General features: G+C 39.3%; 1 pseudogene; it reads left to right on the top strand.

Annotated features, from left to right (window-relative positions):
• The first annotated feature begins 15,298 nt into the window (after nt 1–15,298).
• LOC138089572 (DDB1- and CUL4-associated factor 13 pseudogene) lies at nt 15,299–16,572 on the top strand (annotated as a pseudogene).
• Nucleotides 16,573–26,342: the final 9,770 nt, after the last annotated feature.

Below are 26,342 nucleotides of genomic sequence, written 5' to 3'. Positions count from 1 at the left end.
TCTTGTAAGCAGCATATAGAGGGGTCTTGTTTTTGTATCCATTCGGCCAGTCTTTGCCTTTTGGTTGGGGCATTCAACCCATTTACATTTAAGGTAATTATTGATAAGTATGATCCCGTTACCATTTACTTTATTGTTTTGGGTTCGGGTTTATACACCCTTTTCGTGTTTCCTGTCTAGAGAATATCCTTTAGAATTTGTTGGAGAGCTGGTTTGGTGGTGCTGAATTCTCTCAGCTTTTGCTTGTCTGTAAAGCTTTTGATTTCTCCTTCGTATTTGAATGAGATCCTTGCTGGATACAGTAATCTGGGCTTTAGGTTATTGTCTTTCATCACTTTAAGTATGTCTTGCCATTCCCTCCTGGCCTGAAGAGTTTCTATTGAAAGATCAGCTGTTATCCTTATGGGAATCCCCTTGTGTGTTATTTGTTGTTTTTCCCTTGCTGCTTTTAATATTTGTTCTTTGTGTTTGATCTTTGTTAATTTGATTAATATGTGTCTTGGTGTGTTTTGCCTTGGGTTTATCCTATTTGGAACTCTCTGTGTTTCTTGGACTTGGGAGATTATTTCCTTCCCCATTTTAGGGAAGTTTTCAACTATTATCTCCTCAAGTATTTTCTCATGGTCTTTCTTTTTGTCTTCTTCTTCTGGGACTCCTGTAATTCGAATGTTGGAGCGTTTCATATTGTCCTGGAGGTCTCTGAGAATGTCCTCATTTCTTTTAGTTCATTTTTCTTGTTTCCTCTCTGATTCATTTATTTCTACCATTCTATCTTCTATTTCACTAATCCTATCTTCTGCCTCCGTTATTCTACTATTTGTTGCCTCCAGAGTGTTTCTGATCTCATTTATTGTGTTATCCATTATATATTGACTCTTTTATTTCTTCTAGGTCCTTGTTAAACCTTTCTTGCATCTTCTCAATCCTTGTCTCTAGGCTATTAATCTGTGATTCCATTTTGATTTCAAGATTTTGGATCATTTTCACTATCAATATTCGGAATCCTTTCTCAGGTAGATTCCCTACCTCTTCCTCTTTTGTTTGGTTTGGTGGGCAACTCTCCTGTTCCTTTACCTGCTGAGTATTCCTCTGTCTCTTCATCTTGGTTATATTGCTGCGTTTGGAGTGGCCTTTTTATATTCTGGTAATTTGTGGAGTTCTCTTTATTATGGAGCTTCCTCACTGTGGGTGGGGTTCTATCAGTAGCTTGTCAAGGTTTCCTGGTTAGGAAGGCTTGTGTTGGAGTTCTGGTGGATGGAGCTGGGTTTCTTCTCTCTGGAGTGCAGTGGAGTGACCAGTAATGGGTTATGAGACATCAAAGGTTTTGGAATAACTTTGAGCTGCCTGTATTTTGAAGCTCAGGGGAGTGTTCCTGTGTTGCTGGAGAATTTGTGTGGTATGTCTTGTTCTGGGACTTGTTGGCCCTTGGGTGGAGCTTGGTTTCAGTGTAGGTATGGAGGCATTTGATGAGCTCCTATTGCTTAATGTTCCCTGAATTCAAGAGTTCTCTAATGTTTTCAGGCTTTGGATTTAAGCCTCCTGCTTCTGGTCTTCAGTTTTATTTTTACAGTAGCCTCTAGACTTCTCCATCTATACAGCACCAATGATGAAACATCTAGGTTAAAGATGAAAAGTTTCTCCACATTGAGGGACACTCAGAGAGGTTCACTGAGTTACAAGGAGACGAGAAGAGGGAGGGGGTAGTTAGAGGTGACTGGAATGAGATCAAAAGAGGAGAGAGCAAGCTAGCCAGTGGTCACTTCCTTATGTGCGCTCTATAGTCTGGACCGCTCAGAGGTATTTACGGATTTATACAGGGAAGAGGAGAGGGAGGAAGTAGACAGAGGTGGCCAGGAGGATAAGAGAGAGGAATGAGAAGGAGAGAGACAAATCCTGCCAGTAACCAGTTCCTTAGGTTGTTCTCCACCGTCTGGAACACACAGAGATTCAAAGAGTTGGATAGAGAAGAAATGGGGGAGGAAAGAGACAGAGGCTACCTGGTGGAGAAAAAGGAGAGTCCAAAGGAGGAGAGAGTGGTCAAGCCAGAAATCTCACTCTCAGGTAAAATTGGGTAGTGAAGTTTGGGTTTTTAAATGTACAAAATTGACAACAAAAACCAAAGAGCAAAGATTAAAAATCAAGAGTAGAGGCTGGATTTTCAAAAATACAATATTAAAGAAAAGAAGCAGAAGGAAAAAGGAAGAAAGAAAAAAAAAAGAGAGAGAGTAAAAAACCATAAACAAACAAACAAAAAAACAAGAATTATTAAAAAAAAAAAAAACACACACACACACCAACCACCCAAAGACTATAGGGTGTTTACCTTAAAAAAAAAAAAAAAAGTCTTTTTTTTTAAATAGTAATAGTAGGTTATAGAAATAAAAATTAGAGGAGAAATAAAAGACTTAACAATTTTAAAAAAAGTTAGGAAAAAAAAGAAAAAAAAAGGAATGATTTTAAAAATAGTAAAAATATATCTGGCCCTTCTCTGATGTTGTGGGCAGTGTGGGGTCACTTCCAAGGTGGTTCCCTCTGTTTAACTTCTTCTGTTTGCTGGTTTTTCAGGCTCACTAGTTCAGTTGCACTGTGGGGAGGGGGGATGCTGCAAACAAATAGCACTGTCATGTGCACACAGTGTCTCAGCCCCGCTGGACCTGTCCCTTCTCGAGGCGCACAAATGCTCCGGCTCTACGATGCTCAGCCGGGAACTGTCTGAGGCCGGCCCTAGGCTGCGTGCATTTCCCCGGTCTAAGCCGCTCAGGTTCGGCGCTCAATTAGCCCTCAGAGTCACAGATTCGGTTGGGACTGCGTTTTGTGCCCTTCCCAGGTCCGAATACCTCAGGAGTTTGGCGAGCGCGATCGCTGCAACTTGTCGCCTTTTCTGCCTCTGTTGCTCAGTTTTCTGGGTGGACCGCTGGCGCCCCTTGTGAGGCAGATGGTGACTTGCCCCTTTCCAGTCCTTACGGCTCTGGCTGCCTGTCCCCGGCGGGGGATGGTCTGCAGCTGGCTTTTTCCGTTCCGTCCTTTGTTCTGTGCTCGGTCCTGGCGGTGTCTTATGTTCAAGCTTTTCGCGTGGTAGCTATCCCACAGTCTGGTTTGCTAGCCCAAGTTAGATCATTCTGGTTGCTCGTGGGGCGTTCCTGCCTGATTCTTACAAAGCACTGCAGCCCACGCCTCCCGTGCTTCCCTGCCCTGCCCCCACTTGCTTGTGGCGGATGCAGGCGTCTGTGCTGCTTTTCCGCTGGGGGAGTTACTGTTGGGCTTGTAATCTGTTGGTTTTAATTATTTATTTATTTTTCCCTTCCTGTTATGTTGCCCTCTGTGTTTCCAAGGCTCGCCATAGACTCGGCAGGGAGAGTGTTTCCTGCTGTTTGGAAACCTCTCTTCTTAAAATTCCCTTCCTGGGACGGGCTTCCCTTCCCAGGACAGAGCTCCCTCCCCACCTCCTTTGTCTCCTTTTTCGTCTTTTATATTTTTTCCTACCTGTTTTTGAAGACAATGGTCTGCTTTTCTGGTTGCCTGATGTCCTCTGCCAGCCTACAGAAGTTGTTTTGTGGAGTTTGCTCAGTGTTGAAATGTTCTATTGAGGAATTTGTGAGGGAGAAAGTGGTCTTCCCGTCCTATTCCTCCGCCATCTTTTCCATGTCCAGTTCTAAATGTTGCTTCTTGACCTGCATCCAGATTTCTCAAGAGGCAGGTAAGGTGGTCTGGTATTCCCATCTCTTTCAGAATTTTCCACAGTTTGTTGTGATTCACACACTCAAAGGCTGGCATAGTCAACAAAGCAGAAGGAGATGTTTTTCTGGAACTCTCTTGCTTTTTCAATGATCCAGTGCATATTGGCAATTTGATCTCTGGTTCCTCTGCCTTTTTTAAATCCAGTTTGAACATCTGGAAGTTCACAGTTCATGTACTGTTGAAACCTGGCTTGGACAATTCTGAGCATTGTTTTGCTAGTGTGTGAGATGCTAGCATCTCACTAATCACTGAGGAAGACTTTCTTATCTCTCCTTGCTATTCTTTGGAACTCTGCCTCCATTTAGATATATCTTTCTTCTCCTTTGCTTTTCACTTCTCTTCTTTTCTCAGCTATTTGTAAAGCCTGCTCAGACAATCGTTTTGCCTTTTTGCATTTGTTTTTCTTGGGGATGGTCTTGATCCCTGCCTACTGTACAATGTCACGAACCTCCATCCATAGTTCTTCAGGCACTCTGTCTATCAGATCTAATCCCTTAAATCTATTTGTCACTTCCAGTGTATAATCATAAGGGATTTGATTTAGGTCATACCTGGATGGTCTAGTGGTTTTCTCTACCTTCTTCAATCAGTCTGAACTTTGCAATAAGGAGTTCATGATCTGAGCCACAGTCAGCTCCTGGTCTTGTTTTTGCTGAATGTATAGAGATTTTCCATCTTTGGTTTCAAAGAATATAATCAATTTGATTTCAGTATTGACCATCTGGTGATGTCCATGTGTAGAGTCTTCTCTTGTGTTGTTGGAAGAGGGTGTATTTTATGACCAGTGCGTTCTCTTGGCAAAACTCTGTTAACCTTTGCCCTGCTTCATTCTGTACTTCAAGGCCAAATTTTCGTGTTACTCCAGGGATTTCTTGACTTCATACTTTTGCATTCCAGTCCCCTATAATGAAATGGACATTTTTGCTGGGTGTTAGTTCTAGAAGGTCTAGTAGGTCTTCACAGAACCATTCAACTTCAGCTTCTTCAGCATTAGTGGTTGGGGGCATAGACTTGGATTACCATTATATTGAATGGTTTGCCTTGGAAACGAACAGTGATCTTTCTGTGTTTTTTGATATTGCACCAAAGAACTGCATTTCAGACTTTTGTTGACCCTGTCAGGCAAGTGAATGCTCTTTGGTTCTGTCTCATCACAACAAAGATTTGGAGTGAAGGGCATTAAAGCCCTCGGCATGTCACAGCTCTCGGGTCTTGGACGGACTGTGTTACAGCACTTAGACAAATTAGTGTTACAGCTCTATTTTATTTAGAAAATAGCAAGAGAATCCATCCTCGAGGTGTGAAGGCATGTCAACCCAAAGACGCAAAAAGAAGAGTCGGGGAGCACGCCAGTGTGTGTGGGGGAGAGAGAGAGAGAGCTCGTGCTTTGGCTCCTCTTTTTATATGTATTTTTCCTCCCCCTGGGCCTGCCCTATGTAAATTGGGCTAGCCAGGAGTGCCGTTTGTTCTACCTGAGGTCCTCACTCAGGTCCTCAGAACTTCCTTTGACCTTCCTTTGTTCTATTTTTGCGGGCTTTTCCCTTCCTTGTCTTTTAGCCACCGCCATTTTGGACTCCTGTTTCCTATTCTAACTACCTAACAACTAGGAGGGCTACTCCATTTCTTATAAGGGATTCTTGCCCACAGTAGTAGATATAACAGTCATCTGAGTTAAACTCACCCATTCCAGTTCATTTTAGTTCAATGATTCCTAAAATGTTGATGTTCACTCTTGCCATCTCCTGTTTGACCACTTCCAGTTTACCTTGATTCATGGACCTAACATTCCAGGTTCCTATGCAATATTGTTCTTTATAGCATTGGACTTTACTTCCATCATTAGTCACATCCACAGCTGGGCATTGTTTTTGGCTTGACTCCATCTCTTCATTCTTTCTGGAGTTATTTCTCCACTGTTCTCCAGTAGCATATTGGGCACCTACAAACCTGGGGAGTTCATCTTTCTGTGTCATATCTTTTTGCCTTTTCATACTGTTCATGGGGTTCTCAAGGCAAGAATACTGAAGTGGTTTGTCATTCCCTTCTCCAGTGGACCACATTTTGTCAGAACTCTTCACCATGACCTGTCCATCTTGGGTGTCCCTATACAGCATGGCTCATAGTTTCTTGAGTTAAACAAGGCTGTGGTCTATTTAATCAATTTGATTAGGGCTTCCCTGATAGCTCAGTAAGTAAAGAATACACCTCAATGCAGGAAACTCCAGTTCAATTCCTGTGTTGGGAAGATCCACTGGAGAAGTGATAGGCTACCCACTCCAGTATTTGGGGGCTTCTCTTTGTGCTCAGCTGGTAAAGAATCTGCCTGCAATGTGGGAGACCTAACTATGGCTTCCTAACTATAGAAGCTGATGGTGTAGAAAGACCTGTGCCCATCTTCTTCTGTAAGAACTCCAAAATTACAACTCACTGCTGAACAACCATCCACAGGAGAATCTTGGATCCCATCAAAAAAATTACCTCATGTCCAAGGACAAAGGAGAAGCTCCAGGAAGATGGTAGGAGTGGAAAAATTGCATTTAGAATCAAATCCCATACCCTTCAGAGACACTTGGAGGGCTGAAACAAAAACTTCTGCACACCAGGAGAACCCACAGAGATTGAGCCATACCTGCCGTTGAGTGTTTGAGTGTCTCCTGCGGAGATATGGGTCAGCAGCAGCCTGCCTCCAGGGCAGGGGCTCTGGGGGCAGCAGACCTGTGTATGGCATAAGCCCTCTTGGAGGAGGTCGCTGTTAACCCAACCACAGAGCTGACAGAACTTACCCAGGACCAGGGAAACTGACTATTAGAGTGTACAAGTAAAACCTTGTGTACGCCAGGACCCAGGAGAAAGGAGCAGTGACCCCACAAGAGACTGACCCAGACTTGCCTGTGCATGTCCAGGAATCTCCAGCTGATGCATGGGTTGGCAGTGGCCTGCTGAAGGGTCAGGGCCGTTGAGTGTGGCAGTGCGTGCACAGGACCTTTTCAAGGAAGTTGCCATTATCTTCATTACCTCCACCATAGTTTGGTCTCAGGTCAAACAACAGGGAGGGAACACAGCCCTGCCCATCAACAGAAAATTGAATTAAAGATTCACTGAGAATGGCCCTGCCCATAAGAACAAGACCCAGTTTCCCCCCACAGTCAGTCTCTCCCATCAGGAAGCTTCCATAAGCCTCTTATCCTTATCTGTTAGAGGGCAGACAGAATGAAAACCCCCACACTTACTCCCTGGTAATCATAAGTTTGTTTTCTACATCTATGACTCTATTGCTACCTTATAGATCAATTCATTTTAGATGAATACTCATTAAAAAAAATTCAACAGAGCATGAGATTTTAAATGTATATGAGAATACAGTAGAAAAATTTATCCAAGTAAATTTGAAAACTTGGATAAAATGGATAACTTTACAGAAAATTAAACTTACCAGAATATACTCAAAACATGTAAATAATTAGCCTTGGAATCATTAAATAGTTTTACTTAATAGTTTAAATTTATTCACAAAAATAGTCCAATTGGAATGCTTTTACTGGCGAACTTTTCCAAATATTCAAGTACATCTCATTGATGTATCAACTCTACAGGTCTAAATCTGTAACTTTCTCCTACTGGCCTTTTCTGAGTTTATGCTTTCATGAATCACACCATTTAATCTACTAAACGGCTCTTTACTGGAAAGCTTAGCTATTTGCTGCTGCTGCTAAGTCACTTCAGTCGTGTCTGACTCTGTGTGACCCCATAGACGGCAGCCCACCAGCCTCCCCTGTCCCTGGGATTCTCCAGGCAAGAACACTGGAGTGGGTTGCCATTTCCTTCTCCAATGCATGAAAGTAAAAAGTGAAAGTGAAGTCGCTCAGTCATGTCTGACCTTCAGTGGTCCCATGGACTGAAGCCTACCAGTCTCCTCCATCCATGGAATTTTCTAGGCAAGAGTACTGGAGTGGGGTGCCATTGCCTTCTCCAAGCTATTTGCTAGGTTGGTACAAAAGTAATTGCAGTTTCAAACCCTGAATTTTAAATCATTATAACTAGGCTCAAACACATCTTTATTAATCAAATTAAGAACCATTACAATCAACACATTTTTGCCAATGAATAATAAGTTTGTTTATTCCTATAGCTTGAAAATATAGCTTTGGGATTTGATGAACACTTGAAAAGCATATTCTTCATCCTGCTGGTTGTGGAAGCATTTTCCCTGCAAAAAGTTGTCGAAATGCCTGAAGAAGTGGTAGTTGGCGAAAAGTCAAGTGAATGAGGCGAAACTTTGTAGCCCAATTCATTCAACTTTTGAAGCATTGGTTGTGCAATGTGAGGGCAGGCATTGTCCTTGGAGAATTGGGCCCTTTCTGTTAACCAATGCTGGCTGCAGGTTTTGCAGAGCATCTTTTGATTTGCTGAGCATACTTCTCGGATATTATGGTTTTGCCAGGATTCAGAAAGCTGTAGTAGATCAGACCTGCAGCAGACCATTAAACAGTGACCATGACCTTTTTTGGGTGCAAGTTTGATTTTGGGAAGTGCTTTGGTGCTTCTCAGTCCAGCCACTGGGCTGGTTTTCTGTGGTTGTCATATAAAATCCACTTTTCATTGCACATCATAATCCGATTGAGAAGTGGCTCATTGTTGTTGCATAGAATAAGAGAAGATAACACTTCAAAATGAAAATTTTTTTGATTTGCGGTTTGCTCATGAGGCACACACTTATTGAGCTTTTTCACCTTTCCAATTTACTTCAAATGCCAAATGACCATTGAATGGTCAACATTGAGTTCTTTGGCAACTCATGTAGTTGTAAGAGGATTCAGCTTCAATGATTGCTCTCAATTGGTTGTTGTCAATTTCCAATGGCTGGCCACTGAGCTCCTCATCTTCAAGGCTCTCATCTCCTTTGTAAAACTTCTTGAATCTCCACTGCACTATACGTTCATTAGCAGTTCCTGGGCCAAACACGTCACTGATGTTGTGAGTTATCGCCACTGCTTTATGACCCATTTTGAACTTGAATAAGAAAATTGCTCAAATTTGCAATTTCCATAGTCTAAAATACATATAAAATAAACAGCAAATAATAATTCACTGGGCTTCCCTAGTGGCTTAGATGGTAAAGAATCTGCCTGCAATGAAGGAGACCTAGATTTGATCCCTGGGTTGGGAAAATCTCCAGGAGAAGGAAATGGCAACCCACTCCAGTATTCTTGCCTGGAGAATCCCACTGAGAGAGGAACATGATGGGCTACAGTGCATGGAGTTGCAAAGGGTCAGACATGACTGAGCGACTAACATTTTCACTTTCAATAATTCACTAGCAAAAAAAGCAAGAAATACACGTTAAAATAATGTATAACATAACCACGTTTATTTAAGGATGTATTCCAATATCAAATGGCACATTTCAACAATGCAAAACCACAGTTATTTTTGCATCAACCTAATAATATCTCGGTACTATTGTATCTACTGTTCTTAATCTGTTCTTCAAAAAGTATAACACTTGAGTCAGCCAAAATTAACACTATTTTTAATTGGCTTACTGAATGTTTGTGACAGAATCGCGGAGTTTCTCCATGAAAATGGTAATGAATATCTCAACATGACGTTCATCATTACACAAACTTTCTCTACCAGTACCTTAGTAAGATGATTGGAAAGTTTCACATCTACTCTCGCTAAAGTAAGACTCTTGGCAAATACAGCTACATTTTAGAAACACGACATGAATGGAACAAACTATTATGGTATTAGTCTAGTTTTATTTGGCTGCTCAGAATGTCCCCAAATAATTGGTTTTGATTTGCTCTGTGACTCCCTGGTGTCCAATTGAGTGACATAAATTCTTTTAATTTTATCCTTTAATTAGGAAATGTTTATCAAAGTGGAATCTGTTTGATGCCAAATGTACAAAAATGTGATTTGGCATTTGAAAATTATGGTAAAAGAAATAGGAATTCTTGGGTGATGTTCTTGAATAATCTATTGGATTATAGCTCTCTTCCATTGAAAGTATTGTCTATGCAGTCTCTCAGTTAACACTTCTTCACACCACTTATATATTCCATCATGGCTAGGACAATTACTGTCTGGAATTTAATAAGTTACATACAATATTGCAATACAAGCCTGTTGTGGCTTCTTTGCCCTTGAGGCTGGGGATGTTCTTCCTGCCACCTCACATCTGTATTGTAATAAAGAAGTTCATCTCTATCAGGAGATTCAAACTTTCAGCAGCCTACACTTATGGTTTGACAAATAATTTTTTATTTACTCAATCAAACCACAGAGAGAACTGAGACACTTATTTCATTAACTCAAGAATTTAAGAAACTTCCTATTTCATGACATTCATAATCTAGTAGAAAATAATGATGAACAAAACTAACATGTGAAACAAGTCCATGCATATTGGTGCATACAGAGTAAATTTATGTGGAAAGTACAACTTGACAATGATTAATAATGACAGTAAAATATTTATAGAGTTTATGATGTACAAGAGAGCTTAAAAATAGCTTTTAAAGTTTGAATTGTTACTCTCCTGAGTACCATCTAAGCCTAAAGTATTTAGCACATGTAATAACAGTTAATATTTATTAATTACTTATAATATGACAAGCTGACAATGATAGGCTATGGTAGGCTAAGCACCTAATATATATTAACTTATCGAGAATGGTACTATTACTTTCCTGATTATTATCCCCATTTTACAGGTAAGAAAATCAAGGCACAAAGCTATTAAGTGGTAGAGGTACTGGATTGACCAAACTTATGGAAAATATAGAAAGTAAATCAAAACTGTATGGCTCAAAAGAACTTGTTCTTAATTATTTCAAAATATCATCTCTCTGGTAAATAATCATTATATATTTATTCATCAAATTTTATTGAATGAACCAATCTGTAATCCATCAATGAATGAGTTAACAAAACAATGAATACACAATGAAAAACAAATCAGGAGATCCAGAAGTCATTTAGTTGAGTTCATTTAAAGATATGTACCATAGAGTATTTAGATTAAAGAGCATATCTCTATTTTAAGGCTGGGACTACATGGTTTGGTTAATCTGTTGCTCACAAAAACAACCAAATTAAAAAAAAAAACAAACCCACAGTTTTCCTCATTTTGTATGTCTCAAACACAGAGAATGATGAAACCTTCTCCCCAAGATTACTTTCCTCACAAAGTGGGAGGAAAACTAATTGCCTCCCAATATTTGCTTCTCTTAGCGGAATGAGTTTGATTCTTGGCACTTATCCATAATTATTTGAAACTCTTTAGCCAAATGCTATGAAGGAAAATAAAGCTTCCATCTTTGAGATTTGAAATCCTTTTTAATTAACATGGCTACCTATAGTCAGGGTACTAATTAGATTGGTATAAAACTGATGGCAATGCCAAAGAGCATAAGTATTGATACTTAATAGCATTGGATGAAAGAAACTAATGAGTCAGAATGATTCTCAGAGCTCAGCATATATAGAGCTATTAAAAAACTTATTCATGTAAATGAGGGGTTGATTAAGCCATCGCTATGAAGTTTAGAATGATCCATTTACATTTGGCTAACTTCTCATAGATTTTGTAATAAATAAGGTATCTTTATATTTAATTTAGAAATTTTAATTTCCTACCTATCATTATTCCATTTGTACAATAGGGAGAAAAGTGGACCCATATGAAGTTAAATTTTTCTGGGCATCTATGAAAAAAAATTTTTTAACTTAAGGGTTTATTTTTATTAGACATATAAGCCAGATGTTCCTGGCTGCTGATAAACATTTCAAGTTATGTTTATTCACAGAAGTTTAATACCAGGAAGAACAATCAAGTGATTCTTGAGGTCGGAGTACTGAGTTAGTAATAGTCTTAAATGTAAATCTGTCAGTTTGTTTATTGGGAAATAAAAGATCTTAGAATACTTACATTAAAAATTAAAACATACAAGTAGACACATAAATAGATGTTAAAGAAACACTGATAAGGAAGCAAATACGGGAATAAAACTCTGCTTGGTGTCTTTAAGTAATCTCAAAACATACTTTCTAAGCACTTACTGGTGGCTCAGATGGTAAATAATGGCTCAGATGGTAAATAATCTGCTTACAATGCAGGAGACCAGATTCAGTCCCTGAGTCGGGAAGATTCCCTGGAGAAGTACATGGCAATCTATTCCAGTATTCTTGCCTGGAGAATCCCCAAGGACAGAGGAGCCTGGAGGGCTACAGTCCACGGGGTTGCAAAGTCTGACACGAGTGACTAACATCCACTTTCAGTGCCTCCCTGTTATGGTCCTCTTTTTTCACTTTCACTGGCACCTTTTGTTATTGTTCAGTTGCTCGGTTGTGTCCACCTCTTTTGGACCCAATGGACTGCAGCACACCATGCTTCCTTGTCCCTCACCTCCTCCCGGAGCTTGCTCAAACTCATGTCCACTGCATCGGTGATGCCATCCAACCATATTTAAGTGATCTCAAAACATACTTTCCAAGCACTTGCTAGCTTAAATCCTTTACCAAAATCAATCTTTTCTTTTAGCCATTTCAATCAAGAAATGAAAAGTCTATTTTTATTTAAAATATTGATATTGCAACAAGCATTTATTAGATAACTAGATGATTCTTTAATGTTCTGAGAGGTTCAAGAAGCTGTTTAAAATTAACTATTAAATCACTGAACCAGTTTCTGACATGAAGAAAAAATTCTGACCATTTTTTTCCCCATGAACTAGAGGCTTTGGCAATAGTAGAAATAACATTACCCTCTAGGTACATGCTCACATTTTATTCTTCAGGTTTAAATAGTTTAAGTAATGTGTGATTAAAACACAGATTATATACAGTATTCCTAAGCTCTGAAAGTGAAGTTAATCTATTTAGAAAAGTAAGTCATACAGAAATCTCTTTAAAAGAGAGTAAACTACCAAAAACATCATGATTAACATTTTGACAGATATTTTTCCCCCAAACCTCTAAGCACACAATGCATATAACAAGAATAATTTATTTCATAACATGCTTTACTACTGTCTACAAAATTTATTTTCTAATTGTGTTTTACTGATTATAAAAATGCAATCGGTTTTTTTATATTGATCTTATAGTCCTCATGTTAAACTAACCTGTAAATTCTTATAATTTGTCTATGGATTGCATAATTTTATTCATCTAGAATTCAGTGAATTAAGACAACTTAAGCTTTTCCTTCCCTCGTGGCTCAGAGGTTAAGGCGTCTGCCTGCAATGCGGGAGATCTGGGTTCCATCCCTGGATCAGGAAGATCCCCTGGAGAAGGAAATGGCAACCCACTCCAGTATTCTTGCCTGGAGAATCCCATGGACAGAGGAGTCTGGTAGGCTACAGTCCACGGGGTCACAAAGAGTCGGGCATGACTGAGCAACTTCACTTTCACTTTCAAACCTCTCCTTACAAATCTTTTACCTTTTTTGGTTTTTTTTCTTACACCGTCTGTGACCTTAAGTTCAATGCTGACTGGAAATGGTGATATTAGACATCATTTTCCTAACAGTAATTTTAAATGCTTCAAATATTTCACATCTAGGAAAATATGTGCTATTTTTAAAAATTACATGTAGATGCTGAATTTTATCAAATGGTTTTGTCTGCATTTATGGAAATTATCATATTGTTGATCATATTGTTTTTCTCCTTCAATCTTTTATTGTGAATAGGTGTTCTTATGGTAAATTCATTTGCATTTTGGTGATATTTGCTAAGCAATCAGAGTCAATTATCATTTAGAGTTGGGCATTCTTAAAGTTAACACAAAGTGTTTCAAGATTTGTTATTGCCTAGAGATGGTCAGAATTTTTTGAAGAGTTTTGCCATTATTCACTATATAGAAGTAGATATGAATTAAGTAAACAAGAAAATATATAAGAAAATATAACAAGTATGCTTTTATGCAAAGAATTCTTGCCACTTATCTGGAAATAAGAAAACAAATAGAAAAATGGACTAAGATGTAAAAAGCCGATTACAGAAGAAGAAATTTAAATTGCTTACAAATATATAGTGTGTGTATGTGTGCCAAGTTGCTTCAGTTGGTTCCAACTCTTTGCAACCCTATGGACTGTAGCCTGTCAGGCTCTTCTGTCCATGGGATTCTCCATGCAACAACACTAGAGTGGGTTGCCATGCCCTCCTCCAGGGGATCTTCCTGACCCAAGGATCAAACTTGCGTCTTCTGGGGCTCCTGAAATGCAGGCACATTCTTTACCGCTGAGCTACCAGGAAGCCCAACAATATATAGGCAGATATTCAAATCCATAAATGATCAGATAAACACATGTTAAAACAGTAGTGAGAAGTGTCTTCATACACATCAGATTGGCAAAAATTGAACATTTTTAAATACCAAATAGATCATGCAGGAAAACAAAAATCCTACGTTCTGCTAATGGGACCACTGAGTATTTACTTATCTATGCCCTAGAACTTATGCCCTTGATCCATAATCCAGAGAAATTATTACTCAAAGTCATAAATTTCACATACCAAGATGTTTCTTGGCCTTGTTTGTGATAGCAGAAAGTTGGAGGCAACCTACTTGTTTACCTCTAGAGGAACAGACAAATAAGATGTGGTCCATACAGGTCATGGAATAAATACTTAGCTGTTAGAAGCAATCTAGATGTATGCCCTGCAACATAGGTAGATTTCTAACAAAAGGTACTCAGGAATAAAAATAAGAAACAGAATGAGGTCTACAGCCCAGTGTATTTAGGTAAATAAAAAGAGTCAAAAGAATAACACTACATATTTTACAAAGATATACACAAATTCAAGGTTATAGATCAAACACCTTAGCATGATTTCCTGTGGGGGGAGGTGAATGGAAGTGGAAAATGGGATTAAAAGAAGAAGCAAGTAAAATGTGAAGGGAGCCCTACAGCAATAATAGTGCAACTTGAATAGAAGAGTATGAGGAATTCAACCCCTTACACTTGAGAGGGATGTGTGGTAAACTAACAAATGGGCATTAATGCACCGGGTTATAAAAGGTTCCTTGCTCATTTCCGTCACTGACTTTGTCTATGATCTGATACATTTTCCTTACAGACATGATTACAGTAGAGTGCTTAATAAACTGGGCTCAGGCATGAGTCAGTCCTTAGTCCAAGTTCTTCCTGCACATAATTATTAACTGCATTCTTTAGGGCAAATTACTTTCTTAGACTTCCAGTCAACTTTTTCATCTATAATCTGGTGCCAACGATACTATAGTGTTTTCTGAACGTTGCATGAGAACTTAGATATATAAAGTACTTAGTGTAGTGTCTGGCATGAATAATTGTCCAATATATGGTAGTAGTAGTAGTAGTAGTTATCCTCATTCTAGAAACTTTGGTAACTTTACTCACTCGATTTTGTTACTCACTTGATTTGTGTGATTTGTGTCCCTTTAAAAATCATTTTAATCAATAACTGGGATGAAATAGTGATGCCATCCTTATTAAACTGGGAGGCCACAGAAGTCAAGAGGGCAGAGCCAGATGGAAACCCACAAACTGAAATGAACTTATGTTTCCCTGGCTGGTCACTGAGATGGAGTCAGTCGCTTGGCAAAGCATCCAAAGAGCCTGCCTACTATATTCTCTGGGGCATGTGATGGAGAGGTTAGAATTTGGAAACTTACTAAATGAAAATGTGTTCATATGGTACAAGCACATGAAGATTTTGTATAAGGAAAATGTATTTGTTTTGTGGGACTTTTTTTTTTTTCTTTTTACTGTTGGTAGTTAAAACTCCGAAGCAATGGAAAATGGGTGGACCAAACTATGGGGAAGAGGAGGAATCACTGAACACAGTATTAGGGAAGACAGTATATACAGGAATTGATCACCACTGGAAAGAAGTTGTTTTGCCACATGTTGATAGCAAGTAGACATTTAGGATAAACAAAGAGTCAATCCTATATGTTCAATGACTTGGGGATTTGACGGTATAAGCGGTGTTAACTTTAACCTAATTGAAACATTTCTTTTGGGAAGCTGTGCTTCTCACAGAAATATACTGTATGATATGAGGTAAGCTACTTCTCTGAAAAAGATCATCTTGGATATGAGAACCAATGCAATCTGCTGAAGCCCTATGGAAGCTTTCATTCTTACTGCAGCAAATGAAGATGATGACTTATGTACTTTTAATGTGTATGCTCTGGACAGTCCTGCAATGGTACATATGGTTCATGTATCTGTGGGGCTTGATGTGGATTACTCTACCACTAGGAAATCATTTGTGTCTGCTAGTTTTGATAAATCCATATGAACCTTACCTGTGGACAAAAGTCTATCTCACACAGAGAATGCAGCATGTTATCTGTGGGACTTCCCTGGTTAGGATGCTGCACTTTCAGTGCAGTAGGTGTGGGTTTGATCCCTGGTCAGGGAATTAAGATCCCATATGCAGCAAGGTGGGGCCAAAAACAAAACAAAAAACCATGTTATCTGTGTAAAATGCACTTCTCACAGCAAGTATTGTACATTGTGTATGGATATAATGAAACAAACACTCATCTATGAAAATATAATGCTTCTGAAAAGTTGGGCATGCTTACACCTTGAGAAAATACAGCCGCAGATTATAACCAGAAATTAAAGGAGAAATTTCAACATCATCCTCACATGAAATGTATCCCTTGTCACTGACATCTACCAAAACCTATTTACAGTCAGATTTAGGAGAAGCACATCATGAAAGACGCTTGTCTATGAAAGGAACTGAATCGTATCAAACATAGAAAGCCTGGATCTATGCAGCTTGTGTCAGAGAAAAAAAACACACAGTGGCAGTAGAGAAATAATATTTGGTATTCCAACTGATATTGACGTGTAGTTATTTGCTATGTTTTAATTTGTGAACTCTACAAATAAAACTAATGGCTCCAGTAAAAAGAAAAATGAAATAAACTTAATTGATGTTACCAAGATAATAAATAACAGGGACTAACACGAAATTGAATAGCATGGCAAATCCAGAGTGCTGCTGCTGCTGCTGCTGCTGCTGCTAAGTCGCTTCAGTCGTGTCCGACTCTGTGCGACCCCACAGACGGCAGCCTACTAGGCTCCCCCATCCCTGGGGAGAGCTGAATAAAAGCCACATGTAAAAGACCCCAAGGATTTTCAGCCAATATGAATCCACAGAGCAATGATGCTGTTGAACAAGTCAGCATGATCTTAGATCACATCGGTAGAACTGGACCAGACATGGTCCAGAGTCCGGGAGAGTCTCGCTCCGGGTGCATATGTCATATACGCCTGGAGACAGTTCTCAGTTCTGGGGATCAGACTTTGAGAGGAAGGATAACTAACCAAAGAATATTTGGAAGACAGTGAGTGGAGAAGGCAGAGGACTAGAAACCACCAGATGCAGAACCACTGAAAACACTGAAGGGACTGTGCTGAGAGAAGGAAGTTCCTGGGTAGGAAACCTAAAGCTGTTCTCAAAATTATTTAGATGTTAGGCCTGCCTCCTCGGACCAGCTGCCTGCAATCAGTGAGGGGGTGTTTCATAAGGAAGATCTCAGCAAACATAACCACTACGTTTCTGCTAGCCAGAACTGACTGAAAAGAGGAGGGCAGACTTGCAGGATGTGGAACCCATTTGTGGAGGCACTTACACAGAATCCAACAATTCCTTCATCTGGGAATGTCATCCAGGAGACTCTCAGACAGATAGAGGATCACACTGAAAAACTACAAAGCCTTCCATGTCTGTTTTCTGAGACTCAAATACTCATTTTCAAGTACTTATCACCTGCTGGGACCCAAAAACCTTCAAGGGGGAATATGATTCTGAGAGTGCCATCTTGATCAGCCTAAGGTTTTGATATAGATTTTTAGGAGTACAAGTGTTTCATGAGCCATGAATTCTTGAATAGTTTTCAACTGTTGTCATCTTAAGAATATTTTTTTAATTTTTATTAAAATATAGTTGATTTACAATTGTTGTGTAAGTTTCAGATGTATAGCAAAGTGATTCAGTCATACATATATATTATGCATATATATAAAAGATATATATAAGTATATATATTCTTCATAATAGCTTTATACTTCCCACTAAATTAAGCCAGTCACCTTTCTCTCAAAAATTTCAGCTTTTTCAACTAGTGGTTAGCATTTGTTCTGTCAACTTATGGAAGATGTCAGGTTAAATAACTTAGTGGTTTGCTTTCACTAAGCAATAACTTCTATGAAGTTATCAGCTACAACGACATTTCAGAACTATTGAAGATCAAGTGACTGCTATTTCTAGTTTCTAAAACTCCTCCGTCTCCATTGCCAACTGTGTTTCCAAACAGGAGAGGGAGGCAAGATTATTTCAGGAAACCATAACCGCTTGCTTTTATGCCTTGATCCGAAATCTTTCTTTGGAGAGTTGTTCGGTAGCCGAGTTGAATAGGCCATGTGTGACAGATATTAGAAGAACTGGCCTCAGGGAACAAGTGTGCTTTCTACTCTAGTTGGTGGTTTGTACAGTAGTCTTGGGGGCTGAGAAAATAAGCAATCTGAGAGCAGGAACCTTAGCTTATACATCTTTGTATCCTTCCCAGCTCGCAGCACAGCCCCTGGTGCATAGTAGGCAGACAATATGTTTACTGCCGGAATGAATGAATTAGTGAATACGACTAAATGAATGGATGGATAAGGTGGACAGATGGCACCGAGGAAGAATCTGCTTGAGGCTTCAAGTTAGGCATGTTGGAGTTCAGCTCCAGTTGCTGAGCTAAATTTCTGCCCCTCATCTGACCAACTCCCCTCCATGGAGCTTGACGATCGTGGAGCCTGTGGGTAGAATGTATTCTGGGGAAGATGAGAGCTGCCTGATATGAGAGATGATATCAGAGATTAGTTAACCGTATGGGCTTTGTCCCGGGGGAGGTGTGTGAAATGAATCAGATTAAACAAAATTGATAATGTGAATGCTTAATCAAACAGACAAAGGTAGTCTGCGCAGCTAATTAGGGGCAAATAGAGCGTCCCTCTTGTACCTCATTTAACTGACAAATTGTGCAGACAGTTTTAATGGGAGTCTGTTTAGCAAAGAGAAGGCTGTATAGTTGACAGCTTGGCAAAATGTGGTTTCTGTAACACCACATGATGCTTATGGAAATTAGCCTGGTGCAGCTGAGCTCGGAGCAGTCCTGGGATGTGCAAATCACGCAAAACGGACCTTGCACACACCGCCTGCCATGGCATTCTTAAAGACAAAGAACTCATTTTTAGTATTTTCAAAAGTCAAAGGGTTTGGACTCTGAACATTCAGTGAAATCTTGCCATTGCCCTACCCAGTGCAAAAGTTGAAAAGTAATGTGAGAGAAACTTCCTATTTAGAGAAGTTTCATTCAGACAAATGACAAGCTGTGACCTTTTGCCTGTGGAAGCACTGACTTTAGGTAAGCCAGGCGACTTCAGGAGATCTGAGTGACCCGCAGCTAAAGATAACTTCATCTATGGAAGCTCCAACAGGTTTAGATAAATCGTCCCAGAATTTCCCAGCATGTTTACCAGGCTCAAACAGCACCTCAACTTCTCACTCTGTCTTTCAAACCTCAACAAACATGTTTCCCAGCTCCTTTTCCAAATTAAGCAACTTCTTTCTCTGATATTTTCACATCTTTGGACTTGCCATGTTGTTGAAGATTGTGGGAGAATTTCTGTGAGCAAGTGTTCTTTTGGGAGGAGTATGCTAGTTTCCCAGGTTCGTGGGGTATCGGCTCTCAAAGTCCATCCAGAAGGAGATTGTTGTGAACAGAGTCATTTGCTGCTTCAAGGAGAATTGGGGGAAAGAATACAACTAGGGTTGGTGTGGAAAGAGAGGGGGCTGGTTCTCAGAGGCTCTCTCTATGGGGCTGGCATGCCAGGGATGAACAGAGTCACCAGGGTTCTTAGCCTATGTGCCAGCCCCAGGATGTCATTGTCTGAGAGCAGGACCTGGAACCAGGCGTTGAATTCACAGTGCGAGGAAGAGCTTCCCTGCCTTTCGTACCCATGCGTGGCTCACAGTGTCCAGCCCACTAAAGGGAATACGGCCATGCATGAGGAGTAATCGTTTAATGAAGTGATTTTTGTGAATCACTCCACCAGTCAGACATGGTCCCTTCCGGAAAATGAACAGTTTTGCATAAAATGGTCCATTAGTGTCAATGGAGAGGGTCTGACCTCCTTCGGCTGCTCTGCAAGCCTAGTCAAGTGGAACAACCAGGGCTGTGCTTGGACTGGAAGACGATGTCTCTACCCCAGGAGACTTTGCTTGACATCACAATGCATTAAATGGAAAAAACAAGAACAATTCCCCTTTCAGTGGGCAAAGCATAATTTTAGCAAAGTTGGAGACTTTGCTAAAAGTCTTAAACAGTTAAAGACTGTTGAGACTGCTAAAAGTACTTAAACAGTTTAATATACACCTGATTCTTTAAAATTACAGCAGATATTTTATTTATTAAAACAGAATATTTTAAACCAGAAGGATGACCGTGTTTTCATCATACCAAAGTGACATCACTCACACTATCAAAACTCTACTGATGCTAATGTGAATCAAATTTGTTTTTCACTTTTTGCTGTGAAGTTTGGCTTTTCTTTCTTTTTTCCCTTGGAATGAAATTCTTTTTTCCCAAGTTTTACAGATTTAATATGTTTTTCTTTTATGTTAGTACACTGTGAAATGTAAGTGCAGAAGAGTGAATATGGTGAGCACCCATGTCACCACCACATGAGTTAAGATATGGAACATTGACAATGATTAACAATATTTTTTTAAATTTATTTATTTTTTTAATTGGTGGAAAATTGCTCTACAGTTTTTTTGTTGGTTGTATGCCGTACAACAATGTGAATCAGTCATAATTATATATATATATATATATATATATATATATATATATATATATATATATCCTTTATGGCAACCCACTCCAGTACTCTTGCCTGGAGAATCCCACGGAGGGAGGAGCCTGGTAGACTACAGTCCATGGGCTCACAAAGAGTCGGACATGAGTGAGAGACTTCACTCACTCACTCCACATCCTTCCTCTCCCTCCCCTCCCCCATCCCGCTTCCCTAGGTCATTACACAGTGCCAGGCTGGGCTCTCTTGTGTTATTTAGCAACTTCCCACTGTCTATTTTACACACGATAGTCTATATATTGGAGTAGGAAATGGCAGCCCACTTCAGGATTCTTGCCTGAAAAATTCCATGGACAGAGGAGCCTGGTGGGCTACCCTCCATGGGGTCGATGACCGAGAGTCAGACATGACTGAGTGGCTGAGCTCAGTGTGCGTGCGTCAATGCTACTTTCTCAATCCGCCGCCCCCTCACCTTCCCTCACTGTGTTCACACGCCCATTCTCTACGAGGTACATGGGCACCATTTTTCCAGATTCTGTATATATGTATTAATATACAGTACTTGTTTTTCTCTAACTTACTACATTGTGTATAAGAGGCTCTAGGTTCATCCACCTTACTACAACTGACTCATTATTGGTTCCTTTTTATGGCTGAGCAATTTTCCATTGTATAAATGTGCCACAACTTCTTTATGCATCCATCTGTCAATGGACATCTAGGTTGTTTCCACGTCCATCCTTTATTGAATGGATTTATATGACTGTTAATTATTGGATCCTCCACCTGACTTTTGAGTTTTTTGAACAATGAATCATAAGAGGCAATTGGGGATTCAGCAAAACACATTTGCTGGAAAAATAGTTAATGTAATTTGAAGTCACTATGAAAACAACTTCTGGGTTTTGAAAAAAATTGTTTGCCGTGCTTAAGTTATTAATTGTTTCTTTTTAAGAGAATAAAAATGGGTAATAAAATGCATTTATTAAATAAAAGTGAAGAGATTCTGCAATAATAATAATAATAGCCTGTAAAAGAATCAATCTATGCCTAAGAAATTATCATTGTCTTCTACTTTCGGCAGCTTGACTGTAACCAGAGTCTGTATTATGTATGTGAAAGCTTGAAAAATATTCTCATTTCTGGAAATTTTAACCTTATGCAGGATCCATCACTCTTGTAAGATGGATTGACATTGTTATAAACAGAGATAAATGTAACTATTCTTCCATAGAAAAATTGAAATATTGACAATAGTTTTCAACTTTAAAGAAGTGCAGAGGAAATAAAATGTCACATTTGATTACAACATTTTTATATCATTTATGTAGTTCTGTAGATCAGTTTTGCACTTTGATTTAGTCATGACAACAGCAAAACCTTTCTTTTTCAGATAGTTCTTCTTTGATGGAAGTGATACGTTAGTATGTAATTAAAAAAAAAAACAATGGAAAGAGTTTCATGATTGAAGAAAGACTTAGGAGCTGACATTTATCCAAATTAGTGGCCCAGCATTTTGTACATACTGGACTTCAGCTTTGACCCGAACCAACCAGGACCTGTCTTCAGGATTCTGGATCTATGTCAGGAGGCAACTTTATTAATGATAGATTTTTCATTCCATTCCCTACAGTAACCTGCCTACGGGGCACTTCTTGATTAAATCACCAACATTCAAAGTGGAAAAGAGTTAATTACTGAGCAAGTGTAGTTTGCATGCAACTAATCGATAACACTGAGGCCTCTCCAAATCCAGTTGGGGCCTAAATGATTACATTTCACAATTCAGAGAATGACAGCTTTGCCACTAAAGTTGCTTAACCTTAAGAGATGCACCTGGTCATTGTATGTGATCTCTGAGACCTGAATAAAAGCAAGAGATTAAGAGAGGAATAGGGAGAGAATTAACTAGTAGAGGGGCCAAGGAAATGAATGACAGCCTGGCCTGCCAGCAATCCAGAGTTAAAAGTGTTTGGGGCAGCATGAGTAAGAATAGGATTGAATTAATAAAGATAGAGAAAGGAAACAGGCAAGGTAAGATGGAAGGACTGTTTGCATTTTTGCCTAAATCAATATTTCTTTCTGGGCATGGGCACTGCTGCTCATGATAAGAAAAAATAGATGTAATTACTTGATAAGTCAGGTCAAAATTTTGCCTCTATCTTTCTAACACCATTTTATTCATTTTTACACTTACTGGAGTGATTCTGGCTATAAAATATGATCTGTATATTATTAAGCATTTGGCAATTGGTTGCTCTTAACATCTTTGATATTAGTTTTCAAGCTAACCTTCCACTCTAGATCTGAAGTCCATGTTTGTTGATGGCAAAATGCTTATATGGCAGAGCAGAAATTCAGGCAGTGGTCTCACTGTCTTTTTGTCGTATGACTGACAGTCTTACTTTCTTTATGCAACTTTAAGAGACACATGAACTTAAGCAATTTGTGACATGTGAAGTCTCCAAAAGTTCCAAGAAAATAAAGGGTCAGAATATGAAAATAAGTCTATCTTATTTTGCTCTCTAATAAGGTGAGTCACAGCACTTGGAATGTGACTAGTTAGGAACTATACGTTCTACTAAGTGAAATCAAGCTGTTTTATTTTACTGTTTCACTTCAAATTTCGCATTATTAGCTGATCAGACCTATATAGGTACTAAAACAAGCTTATACTTCTAAAAATATTTTTGAGCCAAGTGATGTTTAAATGACTACCAAGATCACAGAAAAAGATAAAGAGCTAACAATCTGTCTCTTCATCTCTGTTTCGTGTTAAGTGTGTTAGTTGCTCAGTCATGCCCGCCTCTTTGCGACCGCATGGACTACAACCCACCAGGCTCCTCTGTCCATGAGATTTTCCAGTCAAGGATACTGGAGTGGGTTGCCATTTCCTTCTCCAGGAAATCTTCCTGACCCAGGGATAGAACCCATGTTTCCAGCGGCTTCTAAATTGCAGGCAGATTCTTTACCACTGAGCTATAAGGGAAGCCCTTTTGGTAACATGTTCTAAATTTCATCTTCAGAATTTATTTAATGACAAAATTAGCATTCATTTCAGAGAAAAAGATATTAATTAAATTATTAAGATTCTGTAAAAAATACAATTATTCAACTGAATTTTTTTTTTCACTTTTTGCAGTCAGTCCATAGTTGCTCCTAATAAATTTGCAAAACTCGTGTAAAAGGTTTTAAAGGGACTTGTAATTCAGTAGTCAGCTCTGATACTAATGAGTTCTTTCAAATAGCATAACTGAGTTCTTAGGACCTTGAATCTTCTTCTGTCATCGGAAATGACAAGCCATTCTGCCACCTGGATGGCCTCCAACCATTATTCTTTCATATCATTGCTTCTGAGGGAGGGTGAAAGAAGGAGATCAGAAAGCATTTGGAAAGCCAGAAAATTCCCGTTATTAGAGAGCAAATGGGAATATAAGATAAACTTACTTTTATATTCTAATCTTTGTTTTCTTATAACTTTTGGAGGCTTCACTGTTTCTGTCATTAGCAAATCTAAAGTTCTGGACCGCTTTGTCAGCCTGGCACAACGGAAGTGGGGGTGGACAGCCAGCCACTGTCTACACAGTGGTGCTTGAGTTAATTGATAAACCTCTCCTTTTTATGATCAGTGCTCGCCTTCTGTCTACAGCCACACAGCCTATTACCCCTGTGAGGCATTGAGATGTCCTTGTGGGATTCTAGCAGATATTGGAAATTGTGGTGGCAAATTAGCAGGGGCCACAAACCAGAAGTGACAGCTCCAGTCCCCTGATGGGGGGAATGTAGCAATCCCTTGCCCATAGCAATTGGCCAGGCTTATCATATGGACTAATCACAACAGATCTGGGGAAATAATGGGCACCAGATGTTATCGCTTTGTAGGCTTGAGCTCTCCAGAGACTACAGCCATGATAGGAAAGCTCCCTGCAAACAGGAACACGATTCTGTTGCTTATTAATCAAACCAGGAGGCTAAGTGAGATCATCTTCTCCTTTCTCAGCACCATGCTTTCTTTCTGCTGTGTTGATGAATAGGGAAAACATTTTCTGTGTGTGTATGTGTGTGTGTGTGTGTGTAGATAGAGACAGATATGGAATCTGGAGGAGACAATCAGGAAATGTCTATTACACACAAGTACACACACAATTCAATTTATTATCTACAAGAATATGTCCCAGAATTAAATTTCTTAACTCAATTATATTCAGCTTTGAAAGTTCAGGAAGAACTTTCTTAATTAGATATTTTATTTTTCTCTATTTTATGTGTACTTTGACTTTAAGAAGATTATATGTTTTTAACACGTGTTAACAATGAGAAAAGGGGCTCAGTGATGAACCAAATTCTCATTTCTATTGGCCTTCCTGACAATGTGCCATGGATATTCCCAGGGATCATAAATCTAGCTCATTTAGAACTGATGGGATTCAGGACACGTTACCATAAGAAATGGTGCTTTGACGTGTTGAATATTTTAAGCTGAGAGTTTGAGAAGAGCAGAAGCAGAATAGTCTTTCTGACCTTCTGCAGTCCCCCTAACCTCACCCCTGAAGCAGGTCATAAGACCCTCATGTGAGAGATGCCTCCCTGGAGGAAAGGACCATCTTTGCTACCAACATGGCCCAGCCCTGAGAAGAGTCCCAACAGGCAGGTCTTCTTTGTTTCCCCTAATTGCGGGAAAAACTTTCTATGCTTACCCCTTACTCCTCAACCTAATATATTTCTCCACAGCTCTCCACCTTTCATCAAACTTAGCATAAAAACACTCAGGTTTAACTGTCTCTTATGTTCTTCATTTCCTTGTAAAGGCTCCTATGTCATGTAAAACTTAGACTGAATAAATGTGGATGCTTTTCTCCTGTTAATCAGTTTTTATCAGTTGAATTTTCAGACCCAGCTAGAGTATGGTTCCCTATGTTATACAGTGTCTTTATTGATTATCTATTTTATATACAGTAATGTGTATATGTTAATCTCAAACTTCTAATTTATCCCTCCCCCCTTTCCCCTTTGGCAACTATGTTTGTTTCCTATGTTTGTGAGTCTATTTCTGTTTTGTATGTAAGTTCAATTGTGTCATTTTTAACATTTCCACATCTAAGCAATATCATGCGATATTTGCCCTCCTCTCTCCATCCTACTTAATATGATTATCTCTAGGTCCACCCATGTGGACTCCAAATGGCATTATTTCACTCTTTTTTTCTTGGTTAAGTAATATTCCTTTGTGTAGATGTACTACATCTTTTTTATCCATTCACCTGTTGATGGACATTTATGTTGCTTCCACGTCTGGGATAGAAGCTCCAATACTTTGGCCATCTGATGCCAAGAGTTGACTTATTGGAAAAAAAAAAAAAAACATGTTGCTGGGAATGATTGAAGGCAAAAGGAGAAACAGGCAACAGATCGTTAGATAGCATCACTGACTCAATGGAAATGCATTTGAGCAAACTCCTGGAGCTAGTGAAAGAGAGAAAGGCCTGGTGAGATGTAGTCCATGCAGTCGCAAACATGACTTAGCAACTGAACAGCACAATGGATAATTAGTGATGCTGAACATTTTTTCATGTACCTTTTGGTCATCTGAAGAGTGACTTCTGTGGGCCCATTCTAGAACTTTTGGGAAGGCATATAAAACTAGAACCCTGAGTTCCTCCTTATTCATATTACATTCTTTCTGTGTCCTCTCTCCTAACCTCCCACCAATAGGAAAGGGCTT

Source organism: Capricornis sumatraensis, chromosome 13, assembly GCF_032405125.1.
Source record: "Capricornis sumatraensis isolate serow.1 chromosome 13, serow.2, whole genome shotgun sequence".
NCBI classification, from domain to species: Eukaryota; Metazoa; Chordata; class Mammalia; order Artiodactyla; family Bovidae; genus Capricornis; species Capricornis sumatraensis.
This window is presented reverse-complemented; position numbering and strand designations above follow the sequence as displayed.